Source organism: Cetorhinus maximus, chromosome 16, assembly GCF_964194155.1.
Source record: "Cetorhinus maximus chromosome 16, sCetMax3.hap1.1, whole genome shotgun sequence".
Classification (NCBI taxonomy): Eukaryota; Metazoa; Chordata; class Chondrichthyes; order Lamniformes; family Cetorhinidae; genus Cetorhinus; species Cetorhinus maximus.
Genome location: NC_135894.1, coordinates 7,179,353 through 7,203,375, shown reverse-complemented (window position 1 = coordinate 7,203,375; position 24,023 = coordinate 7,179,353). Strand labels below are relative to the sequence as shown.

The window sequence follows — 24,023 nt, the reverse complement described above, 5'->3', positions numbered from 1 at the left end:
ATGTAACTTTTTGTGCAAACTGGGCTCTTCTTTCTTCTCAGCGATTGAAAATGTCACAGGGTCATCCAATGAGCACTATTTCAAAGTCAATATCATTAAAATTACATTGCTGGTTAAGGAGAATATCACAGCTGTACAAGAGGAGGAGACTTCGGTGGGCTCATGCAGCGAGGCAATATAGGCAGAGCTCCGGGATAGGTGCAGTCACAATGTTGGGTTTAACTATTGGTCTCCCAACTGCCGCGTGGAGATTGAGGAACAGTTTTGCAGACAGATTTGGAAAGATGTATAAGCAATAGGGTTGTTATGGTGAGTGATTTTAAGTTTCCTTATATTGACTAGCAATCAGTTAGTGCTAGAAGTTTGGATGGTGCAGAATTTGTATGGTGCATCCAGGAGGGCTTCCTGAGACAATGTGTAGATTTTCCAACTAGGGAAGGGGCAATACTGGTCCTGGTATTAGGGAATGAACCAGGCCAGGTGGTCGAAATTACAGTAGGGGAGCATTTCGGGAAAAGTGACCATAATTCAGTAAGTTTAAAGGTGCTGGTGGATGAGGATAATAGGAGTCCTCGGTTTAAGGTGCTTAATTGAGGGAAGGCTAATTGTAATAATATTAGATGGGAACTGAGGAATCGAGATTGGAGGCGGATGTTTGAGGGCAAATCAACAATGGCCATGTGGGGGGCTTTCAAACGTCAATTGATTAGAATTCGGGATCGGCATGTTCCTGCGAGGATGAAGGATACGTATGGCAAGTTTCAGGAACCTTCGATAGCGAAGGATATTGTGATATTAGTCAAAACGAAAAGGGAAGAATTCGTAAGGTCAAGAAGGCTAGGAACAGATGAAGCCCGTGGAGAATATAAAGAAAGTAGGAAGGAATTTATGCAATTGTCTGGAGGGCTAAAAGGGGTCATGAAAAGTCACTGGCAATCAGGATTAAGGAAATCTCAAGTCGCTTTATACATATGTAAAAAGCAGGAGCCTGGGAAAGGGTAGGCCCAGTCAGGGACAGAGGTGGGAATTTATGTGTGGAGCCAGAAGAAATGGGAGAGATGCTAAATGAGTACTTCTCATCTGTATTTACCAAAGAGTAGGACTTAGCCGTCGATTTGTCTAGGGAAGAGTGTGTACATAGCCTGGATCATGTTGAGATCAAAAAAGAGTAGCTTTTAGGCGTCTTGAAGAATATTACGGTCGATAATTCCCTTGGATTGGATGGGATCTACCTCAGAGTACTGAGGGAGGCAAGGGAGACGATTTCTGGGGCCATGACATAAACCTTTGTATCCTCACTGGCTACTTTTGAGATCCCAGAGGACTGGAGAAATGCAAATGTTGTTCCATTGTTTAAGAAATGTAGCAGGGATAACCGAGCAAATTACAGGCCGGTGAGCCTTACATCAGTGGCAGGGGAATTATTGGAGAAGATTCTTCGTGAGAGGATTTACTAACATTTGGAATCAAATGGGTGTATTAGTGAGAGGCAGCATGGGTTTGTGAAAGGGAGTTTATGTCTCTCCAAATTGACCTAATTTTTAAAGGAAGAGACAAAGATGATCGAGGATGGAAGGGCAGTGGATGTTATCCACATGGATTTCAGTAAGGCCATTGACAAGGTCCATCAAGGCAGACTGTTACAGAAGGCAACGTCGTACAGGATCAGAGGTGATCTGGCAAGATAGATGTAGGATTGGCTTGGTCATAGAAGACAGAGGGAAGCAGTGGAAGGGTGCTTTTCTGAATGGAGAGCTGTGACTAGTGGAGTTCCGCAGGGATCAGTGCTGGGACCTTTGCTGTTTGTAGTATATGTAAATGATTTGGAAGAAAATGTAACTGGGTTAATATGTAAGTTTGCAGACGACACAATGGTTGAAGGAGTTGCAGATTGTGAAGAGGATTGTTAAAGGAATCAACGGGATATAGATCGGTTGGAGACTTGGGCGGAGAAATCGCAGGTGGGGTTTTATCGGACAAATGCGAGGTAATAATTTTTGGAAGATCTAATACAGGCAGGAATTATACAGTAAATGGCAGAACCCTTAAGTGCATCGATGGGCAGAGGGACCTTGGTCTACAGGTCCACAGGTCACTGAAAGTGGCAACCCGGTCGGAAAAGCTAGTCAGGAAGGCATATGGCATTCGTGCCTTCATCGGCAGTGGTATTGAGTATAAAAGCGGGGAAATCACGCTGCAGCTATGTAGAACCTTGTTTAGGCCACACTTGGAATATTGCGTGCAATTCTGGTCGCCACATTACCAGAAGGATATGGAGGTGTTGGAGAGGGTGCAGACGAGGTTTACCAGGATGCTACCTGGTCTGGAAGTTATTAGGTATGAGGAGAGGTTGGAGAAACTCGGATTGTTCTCACTGGAGCGACGGAGATTGAGGGGCGACTTGATAGAAGTTTACAAAATTATGAGTGGCATGGACAGATTAGATAGTCAGAAGCTTTTTCCCTGAGTGGAAGAGTCAATTACTAGGGTACATCGACTTAAGGTGAGAGGAGAAAATTTTAGAGGAGATGTGCGGAGTAAGTTTTTTGCGCAGAGGGTAGTGAATGTCTGGAATTCGGTGCCAGAGGAGTTGGGGAAGCACGTACGATAGTGGTGTTTAAGAGGGAACTTTACAAATACATGAATAGGTTGAGAATAGAGGGATACGGACCCCGGAAGTGCAAAGTTTTTATTTGACGGGCAATATGAACGGCGCAGACTTGGGTGGCCGAAGGGCCTGTTCCTGTGCTGTATTTTTCTTTGTTCTTTGTTGTTCTTTGTATATATTTTTTAATTCCACCGAATGTTTTCGTCTGAAACACGAAAAATTTGTGCGACTTCATTACGTAGAACTGCATTGAACATTTGATCATTCCTCAAGCTGCTTCTAACTTATTGATTAAGCAGCTTATATTCAAGAGAATTTAGGAATCCTTCACCCTCCTTTCCTTTGTTTGTGACGTTCCCCACTCTGTACTTGTTAAATTAAAGCGCCCGGCATTGTTTCCGGTTAATGATTCATGTCACTGAAGTTTGATGATAAATTAACTCCATAATATGCTGCGTGTTATCCTGGAATCTATAAAACCGGCCGAACTACTTTACATTGCTATTTCTGCTTATATGACTATATTGACTTAGCCGATCATTGCTCTGCGAAATTGCTCTCCTGTGGAATTGTCATCATACCCCGAACAACATCGCCTCCAACTTTATTTTTCTTTTCCCTATCCTTCCAGAGTTCACTGCAGACAGAGACGTCTTTTTCCCTTCACTGCGCACGTATTCTGTTAGATTCAATATATCAAGTCATGCGGCACCCTCTGCAGAAAACTCATCAATCCTTTACGGATGATTCTTTGAATTGATTTGCGTATTCCATTACAACCTTGAAGCCGGTTTTTTTTCATTCACTTGCTGCTCTTACGCAATCATTCCATGTAGTGTTACTGTTCCAGAAACTTCCAGAAACCAAGACCTGCCACAGATATCTCAATTCCTAAAACATTGCATGCAATTTCAATGTTCATATTTATATTATTTCATAATGTTGTTCTGAAATGCTTCTGAAATCTCCTGTTCTCCGCAGGGAACATGTCATCTATCAGGTACAGAGCTGATATTCACAGGGACATTGTAGGAGAGTTAAATTTCCACGAAGTCCTTATTAATAACAGAGATAAGCCATCGAGAGAAGTAATCACGAATCATGGCGAACGGCAATTGTTACATTATTAATCAAACATGTTCAGCCACGCAGGTTTGCCCGAACACTTTAAAATTCTATCACTTAATTTTATTAACTGGACACATTGTCGAGGGAAATTGAAACATTTCAAGGCCCAGATTTTAAGTTCATTAACTATTCCACTGGCGATAAACGGCACGACGGATAGAGGCAGTAATAGAAAATATGTCCATCTTTGCCTATGGGTATTGTGCGGTCCAAGTCTAACATGAAGATGCTACTGTCTGCATGCTTTTGTGAATACAATAGTGATATGTTCACCTTTATACAACAATGATGAACATTGAATATTTCGACTCGCAGTTGATACAGGAATGGTTCCCTTCACTGGTGAGTATTGTAGAATGCTAGCCCCGTGTACTGTAAACTTTAAATTCCTCCTTCTCATTTGCTCACTGGGATGTACATTGGTCATGTTTATTTGATAGCGCCGACCTGCAGACGTAGAATTCACTCCATAAACTAAGTCTACGGCAGCAACTGGTACAATGTTTATATTTCTCTACAAGGTCCCTGATAGACCCAAAATTTCCAGCTGTTTCAAGATCAAGCCAAAAAATTCCGTATGGCCCATAGCATGACTCATCAAGTGGCCGAAAACTACAAAGTGAAATAGTTTTCAACAGTTGACGTCTTGCAAAGAGACTGAGAACAGACAGAAATCGGCAGCATCAATAAAATGATGGGCCACTCCTTTACTGATCAACACATGGAAGATTTATAACTTCACGCAAGACTATATTATAATATAATCAAATTTCGTGCACTGCCCTGGAATCTTACAATCAGTGATAGAATACGTTGTGCATATGTATGTAGTAATTATTTACCACTGTCAATTTTACTGAGTGTTTGTCACGAAACAGACTTGTGCACCTGACCCCAGTTGCCATGCCTTACTGGGAATATATATCAGTGCGGAGTTGCAATGAGGGCTATCACTAATCAGATTTTAATACCTTACACCAGCGATCATGAATCAATGGGAGTTTCTGTCCGTTTAGAGTTGTGCAAGCTGAAAGAAAGAAGGAGGTTTTTTTCCTGAAATCGTTATTTTAGTATACTGATATTTCTTTGCTTAAGACATTTTAACATGCAACAACCTGAGGAAGTTTTACGTTTGTTAAAAATGTTTGGTGATAATTGTATAAAGGTAAATGGATCGATCGACATTGTTCCTTGTGGTACCCCTCAAGCGGAAGTTGATTCCGACTATTTACTTACTGGATCTGAAACTGTACCGTTATTCCATTCCTTCGTTAATTAACAATAACAAACGAGCATGCGTACGAACAATTAGAATAAAAATTAACTGAAATGTAGCAGGAGTTGGCCACTCTGCCCCTCGATCCTTCTACGACATTCAGTAAGGTCACTGCTGATCTGAATTAACCTCGGGCTTACTGCCGTTAACAGTTCACCCCCAACTTCAGCAAGCATTTATCTAACTCAGCATTAACAAATGTCGAAAATACACTGCTTCCACTCTCTCTTGAGGAAGGGGAGTAAAGGTCTCACTTGCCCTGAGAGAAGATAAAACGTTTTCTTCATCTCTATCTTTACCGAGTGTTCCCTTTAACTTAAACTGTGGCCCCTAGTTCTAGATACTCCAACAAGAGGAATGATCACCTCCACATCCATCCTGTCAACACTGTTCTGGACCTTAAATATTTCAATCAAACCACCTATTACGCATTAAGCTCCAGTGGATGCAGCCAAGTCTGTCAAATGTTGCCTCAGAAGGCAACCTGCCCATTCCTGGCATTAACCTATTTAGCCGTTTCTTAACTGCTTCCAGCACATGTACATCCTTCCAAAAATAAGGAGGCCAATAGTGTACAGAATACTGTAGTTGTGGCCTCACCAGCTCCCTGCACAAATGGAGCATACTTACATTAGTATTAAATTCTCACAGTATTAACCGATAACATTCTGTTAGCTTTCATAACTAATTGTTGCACTAAAGTACGGTGCATCCACCGTGCACCTTTATACGCAGCACATGTCTTGAAAATAATCCACTTATTTTTGTTAAAGAGGATTTCCGATCTACTTAACTATGATGAATCCGCCTGTTTGCATTGTTTATTTGTTAAGTGCGCTGTCATAACATATTTCCTCTAGTTAATCTAACTGTCCTTTATTTCCCTGCTTCCTGCACTGCCTTCCCCCCACCATAAATCACGCCCCCCGCAACCTATGTAATTAACGAGTTCCAATCCCTATTTTCAAATCGAATGGAAAGTTACATTATCATCGGCATTTTGAACTAAATAAAACCAACGCATAAATTATCTGCCTCGCCACTTATTGTAGGGACGCAGGAGATTAAGTTCATCTGGACCTGGCGCTTGTCAGGACGCAGCCCCCAACATTTGCTCAGAGACACAACTCTGCCATTCTGCTCCCTGATTTACAGGTATTTCTGGAATGTTGCGTGCATCATCTGTAGTGATGAGCAATACAAATCACTTGTTCAGTTACTTTGCCGGCTCCGTTATTTTCAATTCATAATTTCCCAGGCTTCCTTTTCATAGTACCAACGCTTACTGAGTTAATTATTTTCTTATTGGAAATCTATAGAATTTCTTACCACGCTCTGTATGTCTCCAACTTGGTTTCCCCCATATTTTAATGTTTCCACCCTTATTCATCTGTTTTCCCATTCCTTCATGTTCTGTACAATCTCTCCAATCTCCGGACATCCCACCAGCATTTGCACCGTTAAGTGCTTTAGTTTTTCATCCCGTTAAGGTTGATATTGTCTTTATTTTTTTTTATTAGTTAGCCACGTTTGGTGGGCCCACGTCTTGATTTTTTTCTTTTTTCCTTTCTTGTCGGAAAGTAGGTATTCTGTGTATTCTGAAATATCCCTTTAACTGTATGTTGCTGCATTTCTATTGACCTATTCATTAACCTCATTTAACAGTTCGCTTTAGCAGCATCTGCACTCATGCTCTCATCATTGTGCTTACCTACGTTTAAAATGCTAGTTTGGTACAACATTTATTCCATCAAACTGAGTGTTAAATTCAGTAATGTTTTGATCAAGTCTACCTAGGGCGCCTTGATAATGAACTATTTAATTAATACTGTCTTATTACAAAGTACCAGGTTGAGCGCTGCACTATAGTTGGATCCCGAACGTCCAATGCTGCTATCCGGAAACCATTCTATGAATCCTTCAGCTGCGCCCCATTTGTTGATCAGATCGTTACAGTTTATGTAGATGAGTATCCTCCATGAATTACGCTCGGCCTTTCAGATATGAACTCATTATTTGACGTTTAGTACTTTGCCCTACCCATTACTGCTCAGATTCTGAACACAACTTCCAAAAGTGAATTCTTCACCTTATCATTTTTACTTCTTCCCAAACGCGTTCCAAATACTGATTTCCCTCTTTGTCTTGTTATCATCGTCGGTAATCAACAGAGACACTCCTCCATCATATGTCTGTCAAACTCGGTACGTATGGCAGATTTTCTTCCCTGAAGGACATTAATGAACCAAATGCGATTTTGAAACATTTGATTACATTTTAATCATCATCATTTCTGAGACTAGTTTTAAATTCCACATTTTATGAACTGAATTTTCCACCACACCATGCCCCATTCGAACTCGAATCCCCAAATCATTAACATGGGATTCTGGATAACTGGTCCACTAATATTATCACTTGGCCACGGCCTTATTTTAATTCCGTCTTCTGAGATTGTTTTGAGATTTTGTATCAGCTTATTGCCTATATTATCATTCGGGTTCTGCATTAGTTTAAGTTTGGAATGCATAGTCACAAGTAACGCACTTTAGTTAGTTTTTGCCATTTCACTGAAAGTCCCATTTTTAAAAATGATAGCCACAGCACAAGGTGCTGGAAACCATGCATGGGGGAGATGACGGACAATTTCGAATACAATTTTTTGAGTGTGTCGCTATTTTATTCCCCTTGTCAAGTTGTGTCACTCCATTTCTCTAACTCCCTCTCAGATTCTGACTTTGGAGGCGTCGACTGGTTGGTGGGATCAAGTCCCTTCCTTCTCTTCGTCTTGGCTGACATCTTTACATTTTCTCCCTTCTGCTATTGTTCTCCACTTTGTTTAAACTGACGTAAGTGTGGTTAAAAAATGAACACTGGAGCCCTTCCGTTCTTGCAAGCTATCATATAACCAATATTTACCACACCTCACTTGATAAGCCTTCTGAAATACTCACATCTCCCAAACCCGGTACTTCCCCGAGCGCGACGTTTTATGCCTCAAATGACAAGTCCATACCAGTCAGATTGCAGAAACAGACCGTGACCTTATTCTTTTTGGGGAAATTATCACTTATCTTTCTCCATTTTAGAGGATGGTATTGAGGATGGAATAAGATTTACGTTGAACAACATTTTCAAGGCCATTACAGCCTGGGGTTGGAATTGAACCTGGGACTCACCTGTTCAATGAAAGGGGTTTTACCAACTGAGCCACAAGATCGCAAACAAATGCATGAACAATTTGTTATAACTGCCCAACCGTAAGTTGATGTGGTAACATTCAGCCTCACTATGCGATGAGTAAATTGAAGCGAAAGTTTATCAACAAGCGGAAATCTCACAGGTGAGATCGGTATGAAGTTACACACTTGTGTTTCGAGTTAATGGGTGCCTATACTTTCATAATTTTCAACAGGCTAAAAAACCAAATCATAGAATTGAAGTGTATTAAGAGCACGGAGGCAGGTGGCTGTTCTCATCACGCCGTTTCCAGATGCCCATATCGAGAAATTCCAAGGAAGATGGAAGAAGACCATTGGAAGGGTTTCCGAACACTTCGACTACAGTCGAAAATTTGTTCGTCACAAGCTCCAGATGTCAGCATCCATTGGGTCATTTGTTCACTGGATAGTTGAACAGCTCTCAAATCTCATGTGCTGTTTGCTTGTCAGGTCTATTTTCCCCAGGTATCACATAAAATCTGTTGCTCCTTAATAGGCTACCTTAAAATCAATCCTGATTGTTTCGAATGCCATTGAAGGAAAGCTATGATTTCTGATCCTTAAAGCTTGCTAACTGCAGTCAGGAGTATGAGCACAAATGTCGATATGTCAAAGGTTATAGAATTAAGAAGCAAGAGAAATAAGACCTAATTGAGCAGTTGAAGATTAGATCCCATGAGCAAACAAGAGTTCAATGGTAAAGTAAAATTGGAAAGTCGGTGAGTGAGTAATGTCCCAAAAGAGGAGCCTTCAAAATGCCTGTCCGAAATCAAAAATTGAATTTTCAAAGAAATATTTAGTGCTCGATAAAAACAATATCAGGCCAGCATAATATTCAAATTAAAGATTCCTGTTCTTAGTGACAGAGTTTTCTTCCGAATGATTTTATCTGGGAAGGATCAAAAAATCATATCGATTGGAGGGGAAAGAAAATACACAGACAATGATAATTATAGATTGAGCAGGCCTAGGGAGCTACTTAGCATTATTTTAGCATCATGGGAAATAGTTTGCTTTAATTTCTTGTTCTTATATTTTAATCTCAAAGAAAGTAAAGCACTCATGTAAAATTATAAGGTGGATCATTGATAGGTGTGGTCTCAAAGTGTTTATTACTAAGTCTGCTTGACAGAGGCCAAGGTTCACGTTGCAACGCGAACGAATTTCGGATTTTCTGCAGCTTATTCGAACGTAGGCCGCATGCGCTGCATCATCCGCAGTCATTGGCGTGATGAAATGCCTAACGAAGCCCACACAGTATTTTAGAAAATTTCTTTGTTTTTGAAAAACAAAGAAAGTGAATGGGGTCCACCCAATTGTTGATAGGATATTAGAAGATCAGAAATATAAACAGGAGTAGACCAATCGGGCTCGCCAGACTGCCCCACCATTCAGTCCTATCATGGCTGAGGCAATGCGTTCTTAAATCCACATCTGTGACAAGTCCCCAGAATGCTTAAAATTATTCTCCTTCGAAATCGTGTCTACATCTACATTGAATATACTTAGTGACCCAGCCTCCGCTGCCCGTTGCGGGAGAAAATTTCAAACACCAGCAATGCTGCGATTAAACGGAACACATACCTCCTCTTCTCCCACTTAATTGGAAAACTCGTTAATTTTTAAACAGCGCAACTTGAGCAACGGCCAAATAAATCCCATTCAGAATCTTATATTTAACAGAAACTTTACATTTCGGTCCTCTAAACTTCAATGCTTTCCACATCGCATGCTCAGCCTTCCCTCAAAAAATACCCCCTTATCACAGGAATCGGTCCCCTGATTCATCCCTGAGCTGCCTCTAATGCAATTAAATGGTTCTTTAAATAAGCTAATCAAAACTGCGCGATGTATTCTAGCTGTGGTCTCAGCGATATTTTGTTCTGTTGCCTTGCAATGGAGAGCACTATTGCCTTTCCCTTCTGAGTTTGCTCCAGACGCACGCTGAAATTTTAACGTTCATGTACTTGGATACCGGTGTCCCTTTTATCAAATTATCTTACCGTTAATCTTCATTTTGACATCATTCTGATTTTATATTCTTCCAGCCCCTGGAAAACCTCATGTTTTCGCACATTATACTTCATTTCTCAAATTTTGGCCACTGACTTAACCAAACTATATTCATTTTCATATGTTTTGCATCCTCCTCAGAACTTGCTTCGCTCCATATCTTGGCACCGTTCACAGAATGGGTTATAATGCGGGCTGCCCGTTCATACAAAACACTAATGTTGAGCATAAATACCTAAGGCCATATCAACGATTCTTTCCACTTTAGAGAGTTTGCTTGAAGAGTAGTTATTAAAGTTGGAAAGGCTTTGTGAAGTGAATTCCTGCCAGGGCCGATGAGATCAGTTGTTAGATAATGGAGCTATCTGAGACCCGTGTTTGCTTCTTTATCTGTCTAACACATGTTACTTATTGCATTATTTCTGTAAATGTTTAACAGTTTGCAGGGGGAAACATATTCACCTGCCACTCGCAAACCTCTAGCATTCAGTGCTGGAATAAACTATTTCAAAACAAATATTGTTTGACTGAATGATTCTCAGTCTTAAAAACCTAGATCCTAAAAACAAAATGTTCCATTTTAAGTACAACTCTAAAAAAAACACCAACTTATTTGTAAATTGAGAAAGTTATAAGATGCCAACTGGCATAAGAGGCGTCATTCAAAGGCAGAAAGCAGAGCTGCACTTAAAATCATCTCTCACTTTATACAGTCATAGGCTGGCACTGACACAGCACATGCACATGTACCGAAACTGCCCCGCATGTATTTTGAGATGCAAGGAAACACGTAATTATTGTTTACACGCGTCTGAAAAGGTGGGAAAAGTTCCACTTTCCACCTTTCATCCAGTAGATGCTGTGATTGGCGACAGCGATTCACTGTTCGTTTGTACCAACCAATTTATAATGAGATTGAAAATATTCCACCTGGCGAGGAGCCGACTCAGGCAACTAGATCAAGTATAAATTTTCCTTTCGCACCGAATATTGACTGGGTAAATGTCGCTTTACTTTCCTTTGTTTTCTTTTTAAGTGACAATGAACTGAATGAACTCGATCAGCATTCCCCTCTTTGTACTCATTTACAGGAATCAGATTCCGGTGGTTGTGCCTTTCTCCTTCTGTGCTGTGAAATGAGACATGAGTTTGGAAAGATTCTCCTTACTATTTATCATTCAAATAATGTTTCTTTTTGCCCTGTTTTGGCGTAAAGTGCCAGCAGATATCAAGGTTTCTGTTTCCCGCTCGGCTGCAGACTACGAATTTCAGGTATCCGGATGGGCCTAGAGGACCTCATCCGTTGATTGTCTGAAAACAATCGAATCATGCTAACGGTGGCAAACTGCAGCTGAACTAAAAATTGGAGGGAGGTTGAATGATAATCATACAATCATTTCGAGCAATTAGTTAAGTAAACCATAGATGAATAATCATGGGTAAATGTCAACTACCACGAAATTAAAAGGCTGATGAGTTTGGCAACGATGTTGAGGGCACGGATATCAACAAGGCTTACAGTAAAACTTCCAACCCATTATGCAAGAAACACAATCTATCTGTACTTGATAGAGAGCATAACTTTGGAAATAAGAGGATTATAATGATCATAGTATATTGGACTTTAAGTTAATAGCAAGAAATGACAAAGATCTTTGCAATAGATTGGGGAGCACAACCAAATTTGAATGAGTGGAATAAAAATTGTTAAAAAATTGCAATATTGGCAAATACTTATGTATGCCAACAATGAGAAAGGTTTATATAATTCTTAAAGAGTCCAGGAAATATATTGCCTGACAAAATATATGATCCATTGAAACACAAGTGAGACACTGTGGCTGAAGAAAGGTACAAGGAACAAATGGAACAATGTTTAAATTGAACAGGCACTCCGTCATTTCGCGCTGAAACACCCGTCATAAGTTGGCACTGAAGTGGCCGCCTTACTTCTCATTCGCAATTTAGCTCCATTTCCAATCTTCAATTGTCACTGTCACTGTCAGCGATATATGGCCAGAATTTTAAAGCAAAATATGTCACTGTGAAAACTGCTGCAGTGACCATAACAGCGGTCTCTGTGCTGATCTATTGGGAGAATTTGCCATTTTGATTTGCTCAGGAACACAAATGTTCATTTCTCAGCAACTGAACAAACTGCAAAAACGGGTGATCAACAAACTGATCATTAACAATGTTCACTCGGGTTACCGCCCTGGCGCGGATTTTTTTCCATCGTCTTCCGGGGTAGCGGAATTTTCGGATGTATTTTATCTCCATTTCTCAATTTTATTTTATATTTTATTATTTAATTGTTTGACAATCAGGCACATGTTAACATCTACCAGAGACCGCAGGGGACTCCGGGCTCAAAACAGCAAGAATCAGAATGACACAGAGGTGGAAAACAGAATCAAACCCTTTATTTGCCTGTTCACTGTATCAGGCAGTTTTATGATGCTGTGGTTGACAGCTGCTGTCTGTTCTGCAACTATCAGCTTAGCCGTTAATTACCGACCCGATTTTACATCCCTGACATACATCGCCTCTCAAACTAGTTATATGTTGATTTATTTGAGTTCCTGTCCAAAAACTTGCGTCTATGCAGCCACACAAGCTGTTACTATCCTTTCACGCAGATAAACCCCCTCCATATGAATGAAAGCAAACCGCCTTAATGCTCATGAGCTGAAAATCCTGCTTTTCATCCCAAACATTTCAGGTTCTTTGTTAAAATACATTTCAACCAGTTTCCTGAACACCTGTTTTTGCTGTTCGTTCCGTTTCTAGCAAATCTACATTATCTAATTGATCTGCGTAAATTATTTGTGTTTCAAAGTTTCGGGTCAATGGGTTTAATTTAATGCATTCTCAAGTCAGGGAACTGATGGCAGAAGATAATCATTTTAATCATGGGGAGGCTGCGTGCGGTGTTTGAACCTTCCCTCCGAACCGCATACACAACACTCATGCACAACACCTTAACCACTCGGTCACCACAGCAAGACAAATGCAGCCTTATTCCATGTCGGTACAAAATGTCAGGCATAATGTAATGTACAAAACATCAGACAATTGTCTGGAATCATTCACTCATCACCTTCACCCTCATGAGCCCTTTTCTAATCTCCCAGCCCATGTCGAAATGAAATTCCTGAATCGCGGAATCCTATCTTTCAGAAGGAAGCCTGTCGGCCCATCGAGTCTGTCCATGCTCTTTGATAGATCTGTAAATACTGTTCCACAAACCAGCTTTTCCCCATTACCCTGTAAATTAGTTCCATTGAAATCCCGATTGAATCTGATTTCACCTTCCTTTCAGGTGAAAAACAAAGTCGCGTGAAAACTGGCAATATGAAAATAATCAGAACTGCCAAAGAAAGAAATGCAACATAAGTTTGCGATGCCTCTTTGTGGACAGTGAAGGCGGCTGTGGGATGCAAGTGAAACGAAGCCCGGGTCCCGCCTTCGGTAGAGCATCAGACTTTTATCCTGAGGGTCCAGGTTTCCATCGCTGTTTGGGCGTTGCCTTTTTGGCTCAAAGTGTTCACTCCCAGCAAAACGGCAACAAAACGAGTCATGGAGGTTGAATTCTTCAAGAAGAACTGAAGAAACGGAGAACCCTTTAGTTTGAAGAAAAATACCCACCGTCTCGTAATTGTGGTAGCTTCGATCGATTTTAGAATTGTTTCCGGATTTCCAGTTACTCTAAGTGTGAAAAGTGCTTCCTGATTTTTCCTTGGTTGGCACGATCGCTGTGGATCAGAGGCAAAAACATGTCAAGATTCAACCCCATTCTTACTGGCGGGAGAAACAGTTTCTCCGTGTTTAACCTAACAAATCACTTTAACAGGTTTAAACCTTCATTCTTCTATACTCAAGGAAATAGAAAAGTTTGGAAGCCCCGAAAAGGGGGGGTGGGGGTGGGGGGGGGATGTTATGCAGGGATCAGGAAAAAGGCGAAGGATTGACACTAGGTGAAGTTCTCCTTCTGAAAGCCAGCACAGACAGGATGGGCCAAATGGCCTTCTGTATTGTGCCCATTCTATGATTATGTTCTCTCTGTCAGTGTGTAGGCAATGAGTTGAGGTCACAATGAGATTCTTTCAACTGAGACTTGGACACGACCCCAGGTTAGGGTTGCCGTGAGGCTTGGAATACATCGACAGCTTTTACTATTTTTCGTTCTTGGGTGAGAGAATTGCTGGCAAGGCCAACATTTATTTGTGGAGCCTTCTTCTCCATTATAGATGTTTAATTCTCCACCATCATTCGCCACTGTACGTGCAAGCTCTGTGCAGCTTAAATCTGCTCCTTTGATTGTGGGATCACATCGAAAGCGATTGTCTGTGAGGACAGGAGGCAATAGGCACAAAAACCAAGTGTTGTAATGGGAATGAGATGCACAGGATTTGGAGAAGGCACTAGTTGAGTCTCAGTTGTTGTATCAGGTCTGGCTCTGGGCGCTGCTCTTTATGAACGATGTGGTGATGTGGAGGATGTTGGAAAGAGGGCAGGAAAGATTCACGAGAATACTCCTGGAATGAGGAACTTCAGTTATGATGGTAGATTGGAGAAGTTAGGACTGTTTTCCTGGGAGAAAAGAAGGCTGAGAGTCGATTTGATAGAAGGATTGAAAATCACGAGGTGCCTGGTCAGAAGAGACAGGGAGGAAGTGTTAGCGTTCGTGAAATGTTCAAGACTTCGAGGGTAGAAATTTAAAGTAGTTCGTTAAAAAAAAGCAAAAGTGACACGAGGAAAAACTTTACTTTCCCTGCAAAAAGTGGTTAAGGCCTGGAATGCACTGCCCGAGAGTGTGCTGGCGGCAGGTTCAAAGGAAGCATTAAAAAGAGAGCAACACTGTTGTCTGGCTTTAAATCCGTGCCTGCGGCCCTGGGTCCTAGGGTACAATCCATTGGAAATAACTTTTTTAAAAAATTACCAAATTCCTCCTGCAATCATGAGTATGGGTTTCGGTAAAGGGGCTGTCACTCGGTAAAATGTTGGGACTGAGCTTTGGTTTAGTGTCTGGATTTGAAGAGGGTTAGGAGGGAGTTCAAGAAGTAAACAAAGTTCCAGAGGGGGAAAACTGAAAGATTGGCGAGGAGGAAAAGCGAGGAATATGAATGGCGTTCTCCATCTTTCAAATTTTACTCAATGAAGAACCCAAAGGGAAAAGCATCCCCGTGCCAAGCAGCTGCTGATTAGTGCAGTGAGCGGCAAATAGAACTGAAATTAGCAGAATTCTGGTGTTTACTGAGGGAGGGTAAACGCGGTAAGCAAGGAAACAAAAGATGGTGGATTCTGAATAGCTGCCGTCAAAAAGCAAAGGAAATGAAGGAAAAAAGTAAATTTTAAAAATGAACAAAATGGTGGCAGAGATTAAAGTGTAAATTACTCTGTCATGTTGCGGTCACAGTTTACAAGATGCACGTTTATTGTCAGATTATTAATGAACTCTGCGTGTATATTCATTCCCAAATTGAGCATAGCCCGGCTCCTCTCGGTTTTAAAGTATCTTGAATCAGCAAACTGTCCTCGATTCAATCTACCAAACCACTAATTTCACAGAAATTCCGATTCAGCCCAATTGAGGTGAAGGAGCCAGTTTCTGTGTTAACGCGCACACGGAAATGTCGCCTGACTGTGTGGGTTCAGGGCCCTTCTTTTCAACGTGCGCTCATATTCCGGGATCTCTGAAAGCAACCGCAGATTCTTGACTCTGTTGATATACAATCTTTATCAGCATCTGTCTCCCATATACCTACCAAATTCAAATTCTGTTTCCAATTTCGCGTGCTTTCGCTGTATAAATACCACAGCTTTCGCCCCTTCAGGGAACTGAACCTCGATCTCCTGCGTAACAAATGGGGATACTAAACACTATGCTAACGAGTGAATTGAACTGCACGATGTGTACATGCTTAGATCTTCCATGCCTCTGACATGCACACACAAACTCATTTACAGCGCAGCAAAGCAATGATCATTGCGCTGTTGTAGAGGAGGTGCTTTCCGACTGATCTAAACGAGCATAATAATCGTCCTGGGTAAAGCAATCTATCATATATAAAGCCACAAAATGCAGTGGTGAACATGTGGTGTGTGTGTGTGTGTGTTATGCGGAGGTAATGATAGAGAGGTGGAGAGAGAGACAGAGAGAGAAAGAGCCAGTGAGGATGCCAGCTGACTTGAGGATTGAGAATGTTATATCCGTGTTGAAGAAAGTAGCGGTTGGAAATCTTCTCATTAGAATTTCTCCCGCATGTGTTTTAGGATCAAAATCTCACTTTAACGGATCAAAATAATCTCCGGGCTTGGCGTTTCTTATTTGAGAGGTTTAAAATTAAAAATAAAAAAAACAAAACATGCTGGAAAAGCTCAGCAGGTCTGGCAGCGTCTGTGGAGAGAGTAACCAAGTTAACGTTTCGAGTCGGCATGACTTCCTCAAACTGCGATTGGCGGGAATGGAACACGAATCAGCTGCGCGGAAGACAGATTATATCCCCCACTGCACCACTAACGCTGATGACAGGCCCTTCAATGCCGGGAAAATGCCAAGACACTTACCAAGAGCGTTATCATTAAATATTAAACGTCCGGTTGCTATGCAGCCATTCACCATCTCATCTGGACACATCCTTTGTTTTTTTTAATAGAACCATTACAATTCTGTTCAGCTTTTGTACCATGAAACCTTTTCTCTCCTCCACCCCAACAACCCACCGCCCCAACAAAAACCCTCACTCAGCTCTTTTGTTAACCCTGCGCCCTCCCGCTCTCCACTGGTTTAAACATTGTATTCTTCTAATTTCTTTTGTTCTGATGAAAAGCCATCGACCTAAACAGTTCACTGTGTTTGTCTACACTGATGCTCTGTGACCTCCTAAACATTTTTGGGTCCTTTTTTGTTTCTGTTTTTTTTTCACTTTTCCAGTGACTACACCGTTTCCCTTTTCCATTTGAAAGGTTTGCGAAAAAAAGTTGCGAACAATATTTATATTCCTCGCTCTTGCTCCTTGCTAATCTTCTAGTTGTCTTCCTCCATAGATCTGTTTGTCTCGTGAACTCCCTCCCAACGCTCCTCAATTCCTGACACTAAACCACAGCTCAGTCCCTATGCTGAAGCCACTGACTGCCCCAGTAATGAAGTCCCCCTTCCTGATTTCTGCAGTGATTTGACACAAGCTTACCAGATGCTAAGGGAAACAGATCAGTCAGTCGAAGAGCCTATTTCGATTGGCTGGTAATCTCGGAGTGTAAACATTAAAACCAGAGATTCCGGCATGGAAATTAGGAAACAATTCTACACACAAAGCGAGCTAGAACTTCAGGGTCACATTCTGTGAACGGAATCTAATGTTTGATTGATTGTTATATTTTCAATCTGAAATTGATCGAGTTTTGTTAACGGAGGGTATTAATGAATCTGAGGCAAAGGCGAGCAGATGGAGTTAGTAACAAATTAGACGCAACATCATTGAACATATTCCAGGGGCTAACTCGCCTCAGCAACAGCAAACTTCGAGGGAAACAACTCACCTACAGCCTTCTGGGCTCAACATTCAGTTCAAGAAATTTACACCATAACATCTGCCTCTATGTTGGTTCTTGCGCCTATTTTTATTTTCCTGGTTTGGTTTTGTCACGATTCTTTCTTTCTAAATCATGTGACATTTAGGTGGTTGCTATGCTGCCACTCAGAACTTCATCTGGACACATTTTTTTATTCTTTACTGTACCCACAGGAATACAGAAATGTTACAGCGCAGCAGAAGGTCACTCAGACCACCCTGTCTGCAGCAGATCTCCGAGTGAGACATTCCCTGGCTTCTCCCCCTAGCCCTGCACAATGTGCCATGAAAAATGTTGTCTCCTGCCTCACAGGCAATCACATTCGAAACGACGGCACTACCACTGGATCAGATCTAAGCTCTGCAGTCCTGCCACATCGAGTCATGCATGGTGGTGGACAATTAAACAGCTAACTGGAAGGGGAAGCTGCGTGAATAAATGAAGGCCTGTTCACACAGCATTGTAAATGCGTCCTCCTGGCCTGCACATGCCTTGCTTGGTTTGAGTGCATCAACAGTCGGTGTTGCACTTGGAACCTTTAAGCTTCGTTGACCAGCGAAGCTCATTTAACACTTATGTCTATCCTTAAGTATTTCTTTGATGTTATTCATTTTGGGCTTGTCTTGCAAGTCTTGATGGAATGTGTCTATGTGATTAACAAATGGCCAATTCTGCCGACTATTTCTGCACCAGAAAAATCATACGATGGACCCCTTTCTCTGCATCTGCTTATGAAGTTGTCCATGGGTTCGGTCTGTGGTGGAAATGACATGACATGTTGATGATGAATTCTGAAGTTGAACGTGATTCTGAACCGGTCTTCCAATATAACCCATATCTTTGAGCATCCTTTAGCTCTTCTGCTGTTAATCCTGACATGTTCAGCCTGCGTAGACCTTCATTCACAAATTTAGGCGAATTTTAATGGCTTGCTTGTCTGGCTCAGGCACACCTGAATCAAGAAACCATAGCTCTGTTCAAACTTTTTGAATTCGGGAGGTAGTTCAGCTGCATCCGAATTCAATCTGGGGAATTTTGTGGACATTTTGACAAAGTCCCTTTGACCTTCCTTCTTCTGTAGTACCTGGAATGACTGTCACTGTGGCTGCTTTTGCTGACTTATCCAAAGTTGTGCCAATATAATCGCAGCCTTCTCTGGCCTGATGTTTATGCAGTTTTGTTTATTTATTTTCATTCTTTGACTCTCCCTCGCTCACTATCAATCCGGTCCACGCCCTGGTCAGTCGCCTTTCTTGACTGACCTAATCTGGAGCTGGTCCTTTTGATACCCTCTCCCACTCACTGAACTCACAGGCCATGCACTGCAATCTCACCATGAGGGATCCGTCTGCTTCCCTGCGCTTCATTTGAACACTATCTGACTCTGTTTTACAAGCTTTTCTGTACAGTCAGCGCGCTGTCTTCTTAGTGCTTTCCGAACTTCGGCTCTCTTTAGGTCTGATCAAAACTTCAAGAGTCGCCTCATGCCATGTAGCAAAACCTGACACTGTTCACCAATCGGATCTGTAGTTAATCTTAATGCCAGGCTGTCTGATCACCGCTGAACACCATTTTCTGTTGTTATAATGATGGAGGCGCCAACCACCATTCAAATATATGGCTAATGCTTTGAGATACTTTGCCCCATCAATTGCATGTCGTCAGCTGTGGTGTCCTGGTAGTGAGCATAGCTGCTTTTCAAGCAGTTGTTCTGAGTTCTATTCCCAACAATCGCAATTTGTACATTTTAGATTTCTGAGTTCAGGGGCTCCAAGCAGGAGTTGATTCTGATGAGATGAGATTTTGTTCCGAAAACAGACGCGGCTGTAATTCAAGTGAAGCGATTTCCAAGGTCCACTTATATAAGGGAGGAACATAGTCATGTAGGGATTTGAAATTGAGAATGAGAATTTTATAATGGAGACATTGGCGGGTCAGGAGCGAGTTTTCTAGGTCAGCAAATGCGGGGTGATTGGTGAGGTTTCATATATTTAGATTAGGGACACATAAATACTTGTCCAGAGGTATAACGCTTCAAGACATCACAGCTGTGCCTTGTTCTGCTCACAGGCAGCAGTGAAACAAAGACTGGATTGCACGGCCCATTTCCCTTCTAGTAAGTCATGCTGCTGTCCCTGAAAGGCAAATTACAAAACCCAAGTGCATTTTACCCTAGAATAAGCAGGATTTCAGTCTGATTTCTCAGGATATGACCTACATCACTTCAGATAAAACATAAATACGCAAGGAACTGAGCACAGCCTTGAAATTTTCACAGGAAACATTGAGTTGGGAAAGAGGTGAAATATTGTAAGAACTCATCTCAAAAAATTGAAAAATGCAGGAAAAATTCGGCTGCTCTGATAGTTTCGGTTTAGGGGGTCAATTATTGAAACCTTCGATAGACCTGAAATATTTACTAACCTTCCTCTTTGGGAGCTGATTGTAGCACCTTTGTTATTATTTCAGATTCCCAGCGTGAGCAGTCTGTCCCTTTCTGAACAATAAAACAATCTCTGTGCTGGAATCGACATTCAAATAAAGAATTAGGAAGCAGCAGAGGGAAAACGTTCAGTGAATTAGTGAATTTTACTGAATCCGAGTAATCCTATCGCAGCACCACACTAAAGTTCAGGGAAAACCTTCATTATCAGCGATGAGGAACAAGCCTGAGTTATGTTTTAAATGGAAGATAAGTGAAGGTTGAAAACCTTTTTATTAGAATTACACCTGCGCGTGATTTCCGTGCAAGATCTCACCGAAACGGATCAAATAAAGATCCGAGTGTTGGGTTTCTGATTTGAGATTTTTAAAAAATCAACAAACTGCGATGTTAGGGAATTGAACCAGAGTCAACTGCTAGAAAAGCAAAGCCACTCACCACTATACCACCATCACTGAACTCGGTACTTTTGCAGCTGCAAAGTCTCCCAAGACACTTAAGAGGAGCGTTATCGTTAAAAAAATAAGCTGATGCTCAGCTAAGAAAGGAGAAATTAGGTCTGGTGACAAAAGTTTTGTCAGAGAGGTAGACTTTAAGGAGCTTCCTAAAGATGAGAGGGAGCTGGAGAAGTGGAGGGGTTTAAGGAGGGAGTCCAGAATTTTAGACCAGGATAGCTGAGTGCACGGTTGTCAATGCTGTAGAGATTAAAACCCGGAATGCACAAGATGGCAGAAGAGCAGGAATCTGGAAGTTTTGTTGGGCTGGAGGAGGTTACGGAGAAATGAAGAGGTGAAGTCATGGAGAGATTTTAAAGTAAGGATGAGGGTATTAAAATTGAAGCATTGCCGGGGGAGGAGCCAGTGTCGGTCAACAAACACGGGGGTGATGAGTCAACTGGACTAGATTCAGGTGAAGTTCCAGGCAGCAGAATTTTGGATGAGCACAGGTATGTCTGGGGTGGAAGATGGGAGGCCGGCCAGGGGAACACTGGAATAGTCAAGCCGAGAGTAAACAAAGGCATGGATGAGGGTTTCAGCAGCAGATGAGCTGAGGCAGGTTCACAGTTGGCCGATGTTTAGGATGTTCAAGTACTGAGTGTTCATCTGATAACAGCCTGTCAGTCTGTCTAATATCATATAGTTATATCAGAGACATTAGGGGTAAAATGGATACAGCGTCAGCCATTATTGTTCAATATTAAGATTGTTACTGTGTCTGTATCTCTGGAACATTATGTCGCTGCGGGACTTTTCACATTTCACTGCAATCAGAAGCTGAACAAAATGTCCCAGACTGTGGCCAAGGACTGAGACCCTTTAAAGCTGACATTTGCCCCATTAAGTCGCTCAACTGGGATAATTCCCTGCAGGATATTAGCTGTTCATGAACCATTAATATGAATAATTCCTGTCACTGGGTTCATTGAGAGGGATGGAGAGTCAGTGAACAGAGCGGAGTGTCACAGTTGTTCTGTTCCTGACTCTCCCCCTCCCAGTAGTTTAATGAGGACTCGGTCTCCCAGGGAATGTGTTGTCTCGAATTCGGCCCGATTCCCGTCTTTTAACACTGAGTGAACTGACAGTTGTCAGTAACTCCAGTATGGGGGGTTGGGGGGGCGGGGGTGGGGCGGAGGGCGGGGGGGTGGGGGGGGGCGGATGCGGGGATGTTCCACGTGAATTTCACTACATTCAATGGCAGAATCTCTATTGACACAAATCTGTTTTCAGGCGCCTCAAACAATTCATCATAATGTGCAGGGACCCGGCAATCACACACTGTAGAGGAAGCTGCTGATTTGTGGAGTGCAGCATGGGACAGAGAATTCTTCCCCAGCTTGTCACACAGAGGACATGCTCGTACCTTGGCCCAGCTGTTCAATTGAGCCCGAGGTCTATCGTTCTCTACACACAGGATAACATTCTCCTGTCTCACGGCTTTCATTTCAGCCTGTCACACTCAGTAGCTGAACTCTAGTATGTATGGAGGTGGATAAAGTGATGTTCGATCTGCGATGCTCGACTGCGCATGTGCATTACCCAACCATGTAAGTTCAGCTGTTACCAAGTGAAGTCCAGCAGAATGTGGCTGTGAAAGCAGCTGGTGAGGGGCTCTGTGTCTCAGTGTCCTGATGTGGCTGTTTTCATTCTGACTGGAGGCTAAACGTTGAGTCTCAGCCTCCTGCTGCCTTTCCTCCTTCCCTCTGGCTGCCTCACTCGGCTCCTTTCCGCTGTCACTGTACAGAGTGTCGGTTTTCACTAATGCTGAGCACTGCTCGGTGCCACAGGTGGAGGTTCACACGGTCCTGGTGGGAGATGGTTCCTCCTCCCCTCATCCTCCAGCTTGGCCATTATCCCTGCAAACAGGAGTCGGCTAGTCTCCAACCCAGGCCCGGGTGAATGACACTGTTTTCCCTGTCTCTGTGGAGACCCACTCCCATTGCCATGGTGACCAGCGGCAGGAGACTGCACACTGACCTTGGTCTTCACTTTTTCACCTTCTGTGCACTCGCTTCTGCAGCCCGGTCAGCAGCAGGGTCCAGCTACAGATCAACAGTGTGCTGGGCGGCCTTCAGCTCCTTCTTTAACTCTGCAAAAGGAATATCTGAATGTCTCCGAAATCAGTCAATTCGCAATGAATAGGATTGAATAAAAGGGTTCTTTGTTTATTGCAGCTATTAGTATCTGCCTCTGTAAATCCACCAGCGGCAAAGCGCCCAGGAAGCAGCTGCCACCAAGGCAGCCCGGAAATGTCCCTCCACTGGCGAAGTGAAGAAATCTCATCGCTACAGGCCGGGTACAGTCGCGCTCCGAGAAATCCACCGATACCAGAATTCTACCGAATTGCTTATCCACAAACTGTCCTTCCAGCGCCTGGTGAGGGAAATTGCCCAGGGCTTCGAAACTATCCTGAGGTTTCAGAGTGCGGCAATTGGAGCATTTCAGGAAGCCAGTGAGGCCTACTTGGTTGGCCTGTTTGAGGACACCAACCTGTGTGCCATCCATGCCAAAAGAGTGACCGTAATGCCCAAAGACACCCAGATTGCACGACGGAACCGGGGGCAGCGTGCTTAAACTCTTTGCTTCATCACATTTCCTCCAGACTATTTTGAAGTCACATTTAAACATTTTCTAAAACATTATTGGACCGTAGGTTTGTCTTCTTGTGGGGGCTGGGCCTTTATTTTGTATTTTTGTTAGTTTTGAGTATTGATTGTGACTTAATGAGGAAATAGCGAAAGATTTTGTAAACATTCCTTCGAACTCTTGGCTCAGGTTGCAAAATAAACATTAGTATCTTTACAAAAAATGAAATGGTCGAGTTTGACCTATACATGTATGTCTAATCGGAGGTATTGAAGAAATGATTGTGCAGAGTGATTTTTTAAGCAGTTTTCTGGCTAGTTTTACACTCTACGTTGTTCGCCATGACCCCAGGCCTATTCAATAACCTCACTTTTCCCTGTCACTGCGGCCTTCTCGATGTTACAGTCGGAGAAAATAAAGAACAAATCTTACCGCTTAATCTCAAAATTTTCCCCAAGACCTTCCCTCGCCCCTTCTATTTGACAGTGCGCGCCCCCACCTTCCTCTCGATCCTTCTTGTCGCTCACCGCAGACAGCGGCTCGATTCTGGTCAGCAGCTCCGCGATCCAGAAAACCAGACATAACTTTCGTGTCGCTGCGGCTGGATCTGCCGGGGACGCCGAGTGCTCGGCAGCAATAAGGTCACTGATGTCCAGATGGCCGAAAGGGATTGTAA

General features: G+C 42.5%; 1 pseudogene; it reads left to right on the top strand.

Annotated features, from left to right (window-relative positions):
• Positions 1-738: 738 nt before the first annotated feature.
• LOC144692029 (histone H3.3A-like) lies at positions 739-23,335 on the top strand (annotated as a pseudogene).
• The last annotated feature ends 688 nt before the right edge of the window (positions 23,336-24,023 follow it).